General features: G+C 40.7%; 1 pseudogene; it reads left to right on the forward strand.

The window, feature by feature from the left end:
* Window positions 1-4,594: 4,594 nt before the first annotated feature.
* On the forward strand, window positions 4,595-6,853 carry LOC135696886 (alkylated DNA repair protein alkB homolog 8-like; annotated as a pseudogene).
* The last annotated feature ends 1,572 nt before the right edge of the window (window positions 6,854-8,425 follow it).

An 8,425-nucleotide genomic window follows, 5' to 3' on the forward strand; every position in this document is an offset into this window, starting at 1 on the left:
ACATCGCTAGACCGACCGTACCGTTTCAATAAACGTAACGGATGATCCGTTGATGATGGGAGAATATGATTTACCTGTGTTCAATACATTGTGATACGCATTAGATACTAGTATTTATGTTTTCAATATAAATGTTAAAGTAGGTTACTGTCTTTTATAGTGTAATTCATTACGACAGCAACCATATCAATTCACAATTGTTTATCAAATTTAGCTTAAGAAAGGAAACACTTACGTTTAGTTCCCCTAGTGTAGGTTCACGATTCTAGTTTTAGTGGACGTGTTTTAGCCTGAGCAAGTCCTGTTGTAATCATAGTGTAAGTTTTCTGTGTTGGAAGAACCATTTTAGTTTATAGTTGCTTACCGATACTGCCACGGTAAGAAAAAAGTACCCAAAATTGAGTTCCTTTCACTCATCACGTGGCTTCCGTGGGGCTAGGTAAAATTAAGTTGAAGAAGAAAACTCAATTTTGAGTAATCCTCTCGTTGACCAAGTTGACAAAAAAATAATAAAACGGAGCAGACTGGAACCGAACCATGGACGTTGAGATTACGGGGCCCGTGTGTTGACCACTCGTCTATCAACGCTTGTGAAAAAGAAATGGTTAAAGGCGCATAAAAGCAACCTCAATGAAAATAAACTTATATTTGAGTTCATTTATTATTACTCAATAGTTGAGTAAATTTTAACCAACGCCGCTTTTCTGATTCACTCAACGGCGGACCTCAAATGATAGAACCCAACGTTGAGTTTTTTTTTAACTTAATTTTGAGTATTTTTTCTTACCGTGTGGCCTCTATCTCCTTTGTTCTGACCGTAGCTGGTCGAAGTCAATAGTTTAAGGCGAGGTTTAAGGTTATCTATAGTTTGTAGAAGTATATGAACCGAAGGGAGCGACTCTATCTAAGATGCAGGAATTTTTTTGCTTTGCTGTTGTGAGATGCACTCGCGCTTAATAGAAACACGATTGATTATGATTTTCAAGATTTCTTGCAAAAAGATGGAGAGCAATGCAAGTAGATGGGTTTAGATGCAAGAGATGAAAAAAGATTTTTCTAAGATTGATTCGCTAGTGTGAGATTTTTCGACCATTTTATATCGAGATTTAGATGTGTCGCACCTCTCGATATGAACCTTAGTTTTAATTTAGACTTTAAGTTCAATTATCTTACCAAATTAGGTTTATAGATAATATTTCTAATTTAATAATTAAACCACTATAGCTTTAAACTTTTTCCACTAGATTTAAATTAACTTCACGAGACAATATGTTAATCTTCTTCCCGTGTTATCACTTGTATGATCCTTGATTTGTTTTCATATTCCTGCCTCTGTTCACCCCAGTGACAGACATGTCACTCCACTGTCACTTCACTGCCAAACTCACTGCAGGGATGTGCTGTACCAGGTAGGCACCAACGGTAGGTGCGCTCAGGCCAGTGTGGCCAATAGGTGCGATGCTAGTTTTCATTGCTATGACGACGACTGAATTAAGGAGCTTAGAAGCAGAGGGGTGAAAGTGAATTCTCTTCATCGATTGCCTCTTTTGATGACCATGGCTTCATTAACCTATTTCGCACAATTTCCCGATGATCGGAGGCGAATGCCACTTCGTCTTGTTTCGTCTACTAACGACTGTCTGATGACAGTGTTGAGGAAGCAACATATGCATGTACGTAATTGGTGGATTTGTTAGTTACTTCGACGCTTTTGGATAATGCTTGGCATGTACCACTTTTCAATAGTTTCTTGTTGAAAATCAACAGTCGGAAGCACTGCGTAGAAATATTTCTGATCGATTGGTGATAAAACTATTCAAATTGGTCCAGGGGCAGTTGAGTTATTAAAGTTCAAAATCTTTCATAATTTCGTTACATGTTCCTTTTTCAGTTTTCACAAAGTGTACCCCCATATATAAATCACGTCAAATCGAAAAAATAACACATCACTGACTTTTTGTCAAGGAAAAATATACAAACATATTGCGCCCTCTGTCTTTAAAACCATGAAAACCATAAAAAATGTAAAATCCCTATTTTTTAATATCATTATATTTTTTCCAAAAAGCATTTGAAATCGGCCCCGTGGTTCAAAAGTTATAAATTTTTGAAATAAGTCATTTTTGAAAAAAGGGGATTTTTGGGCCTCGCTAACATGGAAATGTTCACTATAATGACAAAAAATATGGGTCTAATATCTTGCGATAAGAAACAAAACTACCAATTTTACGAAATTTTGAGAACCACTATATCGTTTTGCTATGGAATTACTGTATACCCTTCTCGGTAAGAAGGGTAAAAAGTGTCAATCCCTTAGAATAATAATGCTCTTTGCGTATAAATCAAAACATTGTACCAACAATCAATACAAAACTATCGATTTTAAATTGGTTCACTACTTGACTAGCCTATTGGTCCCATGCAAATCGATTAACGTACCCCATTCTAGTCGAAATTCTAGTACTACACAATATTTGTTTTGATTTGCGATGAAAGTTTGACAGATAAAATGAGGGGTTCGTTGATTTTCCTATGTTTCTAGGGGTGCATCGATTAGCTTGGGACCGAAGATAGTACCAGAGCTGAGCCAAAAACTTCAGCACTTTTCTTCGGGACCTACCAGTCTTAGAGTTACCTCTATGCTACTAGTCTTAGAGTTATCTGTATGATTGTACTGTATTGTAAATAAAATATATTTGGTTGAGTAGAATATAAACTTAGCTGAAGTTAGCTCATTGTAAGCTTGAGATATTCTTTAAATAGGTACGCCTTTTCATGCCACAGTTAGAAAATGAATTTGGAATTCAGCCATTCAATCTATCTCTGCTACAATCCATGCACATCCACTTGACCAACATGCGCCTTCCTGGCAGCTCTTCCAAAGAGTGAAATGTGCAAATTCATAAGAAACATTTACATACCTGCAGACCTTCCCGCAAATAAAGCCATATTCGTGGAATGCATAAACATTCCAAATTTGTGACATACACTCTCGCCATTAAAAGCTCAAGGGATGACCGACCGCCATATGTGCAATACTCGACTAGCTTAAAACCCGTCGAAAGCTGTGAGGCATCAAATTCTTAACTATTTAGTTCTAGCTAGAACTTTTCGCTTGGCCTCAAGTCAGTGTTCTTTCAGCATCTTCACAGTTGTTAATTGGGATTGGGAATTATTTAACCACACTGGGAATCGGTGCCCCAATTTCACAATTTTCATTTCCACTAATTCAGTGCGTAAACAACCGAATTATCACAAAAAACATGCCACCCCGAAAAAGAGTGACCTCCACCGCCGTCTCCGCCGGATCTTGATTCATCGTAAAAAGTGACTGAACAAAAATAAAAAAAATATTCAACAACAACCAGTCCCTGCCACTTTAGTGCCATATAAAGAAATTCAATAATAACGATCCAACCACGACGACGATCAAGTCAGTCAGTCAGTCAGTCAGTCAGTGCCTACTGATTCAATAAAGCACTTCTCGCGCTCGATGGCTCTGCTGTGGAAGAGTGGAAGCACAAGGAAAAGACTCACGAGCTGATGCGATGCGATGGGCAAGAGGAAGGCTTACTGGGTCAGCAAGATTCGCACCATTTAAGGAAGTCGCTCGTCGGTTGGTCCTCCTTGGGATTTCAGTTGGTTTCGTTCGCCCGGCCGACTGTATTTAAATCGCAGCGCAGATAACCTCTAAAGTACCTGAAGTCGGAGATCTGCGCGTCCCGCCAGCAGTCAGATTGAGTTTCGCAAATGGATATGTGAGGATAAAGGCCACCTATGGAAGCCATCTTTGGCAGTGTTTATGGTGGTGGTTAAGGGTCCTTCCCGAAATGGAATTCATACGCGGATACTGGTTGGATGGGATCTGGGATGGGGCAGGGGGTGGCTGAGCGGGGTCCCAAATTGAATTGTGCTAAAGAGTAAACAAGCGATCACGTGGTCATTCTCTTTCGGAGCGGGTTAATTAGTGACAAATGGTTGTCACATTGGATTAGGTTGGTTGCGGGTGTGGTTAGAAATGGAGCTGCCGTAGGCTACGGGGCGGTTGAATACTTAAATTTAATTTGGAGTAGTTTATCTAATAAAGAGCTGTTGTTATGTCATATGATCTAATATATTAATATCTATGAATTTGCAGGTTTCCTTCGAGTGCAAAATCTCGACCGATAATATTGACAAAACGATTCTCATCACAATCACGCCAAATTTTAGATAAACTTCCTGAATTTTAAATACTATAAATGGCCTTCAAAGAAATTCAGCGAATATTACTTCAGGGCAGTTTGGAAGATCTTCCGAATAGTTTAGGAACCTCAGAACGACTTTCCGAAAACATTCAAACATCCTCAGGGAAGCTAAGAGTAATTTTTGAGAAGTTCAAATCAAACACAGCTGTGGTTATTCAAAAAAGTTTGAAGAACATAAAAAAATGGAAATCTTGAAAATGTTTAGAAAATCGCTACTGACATCTAAGAAAATTAAAGGAAATTAAAGAAGATTCAGTGCTTCCAAATGTATAATAGAGAAAAAATCAAATCCAGAAACCTCAAAAAATCTTCGGCAACATAATTTAGAATCTTTTAGGTCGCACAAAATGGGTAATTTCCCGAAGAAACGTGCTCAACTTTTTGGCTCAGCTCTGGTACACTCTTCGGTCCCAAGCTTATCGAAGCCTCCCTCGAAACATAGGAAAATCCACGAACCCATCATTTTATCTGTCAAAAATTCATTACGAATCAAAACAAACATAGTGTAGTACTAGAATTCCGACTAGAATGGGGATCGATTTGCTTGGGACCAATAGGCTAGTCAAGTAGTAAGTCAATTTAAAATCGTTAGTTTCCACCGGTTGGTAGCTAATCGAACCCCCAGATAACCGAGTCCGACCTGTATAGCATATTCCTCCCAAATCTGAGTTCTTTTTCTAAAACCGATGACTGCCATTCTGGATTCTAAATTGACAGGGGACATAGATTTTCGACCTGTACACGTCATTCCCGTTCCTAAAATTTCCACATTGTAGGGTATACGACAGTTTTTTCAAAAACAGATTTCCGCCAACTTAGATTACAAAATGGCAGTGGAGGTTGAATTTTGATCACTGACAAACCTACATGAATGATCATACAAATTACAAAGACATTTCTGATCAAAGCAAAACACTGCCATCTGGCGCCGTGTTCACGGAAAATATTTATCATAGCCACGAACACTTGTACAAAATGTATGAGTTGGTTCGTGTCTAATATATTTTGGACAAAATATTTTTATCTAGATAACACATTCCTATGGTTTTGACTAATGGAATCGCTGCACACTTGAATCGTCCGTTATAAATTCTCGATTTAAAGTTTCATGTCGGTTTGTCGATGTTTTGATATCTACACGTCGTCCTCGTTCTAAAAATACCAGGGGGTAAGTCACTCTGCCACATTGTGCTAACACCCACAGAAACACACATCGACACACTTCAAGCACCCTTCCACCGTATGATAAGCAAATTTTTTATTCAATTCTGGCACCACTGCAAATAATGTTTACATTCGATTATTATTTTGTTGTTTTGATATTGTTGTTGTTGTTTACAGTTACAACGATTCGACCCCAGATTGGTACGATTGAGTACGAGGATTATCGACAAATCTCGATATTGTCGGAAGGGATATAGGGGAAATGTAGGTAATGTCGGCCTACATGTCCCTAATTTGGGCCCATACAAAAATTCAGCAATCGACTAAATTTTCAATAACTACCAAAAATATCCATTAGTACCGTCCTAATGACGGGTTCATCTAGATAAAATTGATAAATAGCAGACTTTTAGCGATGGGCCCAAATTAGGGACATGTAGGCCGACATTACCTACATTTCCCCTAGTAATTGATTTTCGGGACACCACAGGACAACATTTGAATGTGGATTTGCCCCGAAGGTCTCTGCTCGTAATGTCCGGCGAAAGTCGATACGGATGGACTCATGGAATAACGCTGAGAAAGATGGATACGGTAAGGTTGATTGACAGCCTAACAATTAGGAGACGTGAATAAAGAGTATTGTTTACGTTCAGAAAGTTGAATGACGGCCCTTGCCGTTGCCAGTTTAGTTCTCTGTGTGATACGTATCAACAAGAAGCGAATGATAGAGCTGATCGTATCAAAGAGAACGCTGCCCAATTGGAGCTGGAGGCACTCGCCGTGGCCACGAATTGCAGGGTTCTTGGAATCGCTTAGTCCCGGGTCCGTCCTGCTGAACATTGGATGCGGTAATGGTAAATACCTGGGGTTGAATCCTCAGATCATTGGCTCGGGCTGCGATCGGTGCGACGGATTATTGAATGTTTGCACCGCCCGTGGCTTTATTTGTGGTACAATTCGACTGCCTAGCGTTACCTTTTAAAGCGGCATGTGCAGATGCTTGCATCTGCATAGCCGTTATGCATCACCTGGCATCGCGGGAACGTCGTAGGCAAGCGATTGGGCAAATGTGTCGAGTACTTCGCCCAGGAGGACGGGCACTGATTTAAGAAAGGCAATCAGGCTATATACGGCAGACAAGCACAACAATAAACCACCGCGGGATGGAGAGCCGAAGAAGGTGGTTCCGATTGAACATGGCGACGGGGAATCGGTGCTGACGATTCCCACCAACAGGACGCAGTTCCAGCATCAGGATTTGCTGGTTCCTTGGAAGTTGCGTGGCGTAGAACGGCAGCAGCAGGAAGCGAAGGTAACTTTTCTCTGGTAGTACCCTGCGTTCGAGGAGACGAAGATGTCCGAATTGTGTTTTTGGGATTAGCGTGGAAGATAGTTACTACGACCAGGGGAATTGGTGTGTTATTTTTAGAAAAGAATGAATATTTAGACCATTAAGGTGATCGATCGACTTGACTTCATCCGAAATGTGGATTTATTTACTCATCATCAACCGCTTTCACGACACTGTAGAAATTGACCAACTCGTCATAGTTATAATTCTTCAGCAGGTCTGTCAACTGCGCCAGTTTCGTCTTCACATTGACCCCTTTGAACTTTAACTTACCGATGTACATATCGGTCAGAATCTCGTAGATGTGGTTCATCGATTCGAATGTCCAAATCAATCAGTGCCTGCAGTATCTGGTGGTCCTTCGTCAGCTTGTTGATCTTCGGCTCGATCAACTTGATTAATCCGGGAAAGGTTTGCTCGTTGATATCTGAAAATGGGTGCTACGCTGTTATTAATCAAATCGAATTTGTTGAAAGCTGTTACTTACTGGCTGAAATCTCCAGCTTGATCCGTTTCTTGGTGGCTTCCTTCGTAATAAAGTCCTTCAGAATCTAAATGGTAGAAATGTTGTCGCATCTGAAATTCACTTCCGCCTAGCCGTATTCACAAATCAGAAGACGATGAAGACGTGACGGGAAAAAAGCCTATTCCTTTCGTTTCCATAACAATTTTTCGGTATTTCCAGGATACTGTTCATAAACCAGTTGTGCATTTCAGTCTGACTGAAGGAGCCTTTGAGAGTGAGCACTTCATCAGGTTAGGCGCCCATTTCGTCTTCCTCCTCAAGTGAGAGGGCCAATGCTCGTTTCATGGATTAATCTGCACACAAACAACAGCAAAGGAGTCGCAGGAGGATCTGCCATTAATAGCGTTATGTTGTTATGATTGAGGATATGGTTGCCAGTAAATATATTTTTTCGGTTGAAGTTTTGACAGCTCGGTCAACATGATGAAACACCTTCCGACACCCAAAAACACACTGGAAACACAATAAGCACAGACACAAGGTGGCAGAGTGACTTACCCCCTGCTAGTGTGAGATTTGTTGTCGCCCCCCTCGCATCCAACAACGATTTTAAAGATTGTACTCGAAAAAAATGCGACACTTTCCTTTGTGTATAACTATTTATTGCATGGGTAAAAATTGATGAAATGTTGAGTGAAACTAGTTTAGAGTGCAATGTTTACATGTGCTAAATCTCGTCATAATCTATCAAGTGGTTATTGAGATGGCTTCCAAGCAAGAAGTGCTTCGACTATAAAATATGGAAGTGGTCGTTGAAAATCAAGGCCAGTCCCACAGGTGGATCACGAAACAGTTTGAACCGACAATTCGACCATTTTCCGTGTGTTAAAATCGTTCACGGAGACCCAGACGACCCAGCGGCGAGCTGGCAGCGGAAGAAAAGCGAAGACGACCAACCCCGTGAACGCAAGGAAGGTGTGGGATTACTTTCGATTCGGGACGTGACCAAGAAGGCCAATTCTTCCGTCTGGTTCGTCCAGCAGACAATGCAGCGAGCCGGACTTCATGTCTACAAGGTAAGAAAGGCATCTAATCGAACCGATAAACAGAATATGGTGGCCAAATCTCACGCCAGGAAGCTGTACCGCGAGTGGTTGGTGCAGTCGAAATGCTTCGTAATGGACCACGAGATGT

This window comes from Ochlerotatus camptorhynchus, unplaced genomic scaffold (genome assembly GCF_037179485.1).
Source record: "Ochlerotatus camptorhynchus isolate MF236.1 unplaced genomic scaffold, CSIRO-AGI_Acam_v1.1 ptg000063l, whole genome shotgun sequence".
In the NCBI taxonomy this organism is placed as follows: Eukaryota; Metazoa; Arthropoda; class Insecta; order Diptera; family Culicidae; genus Ochlerotatus; species Ochlerotatus camptorhynchus.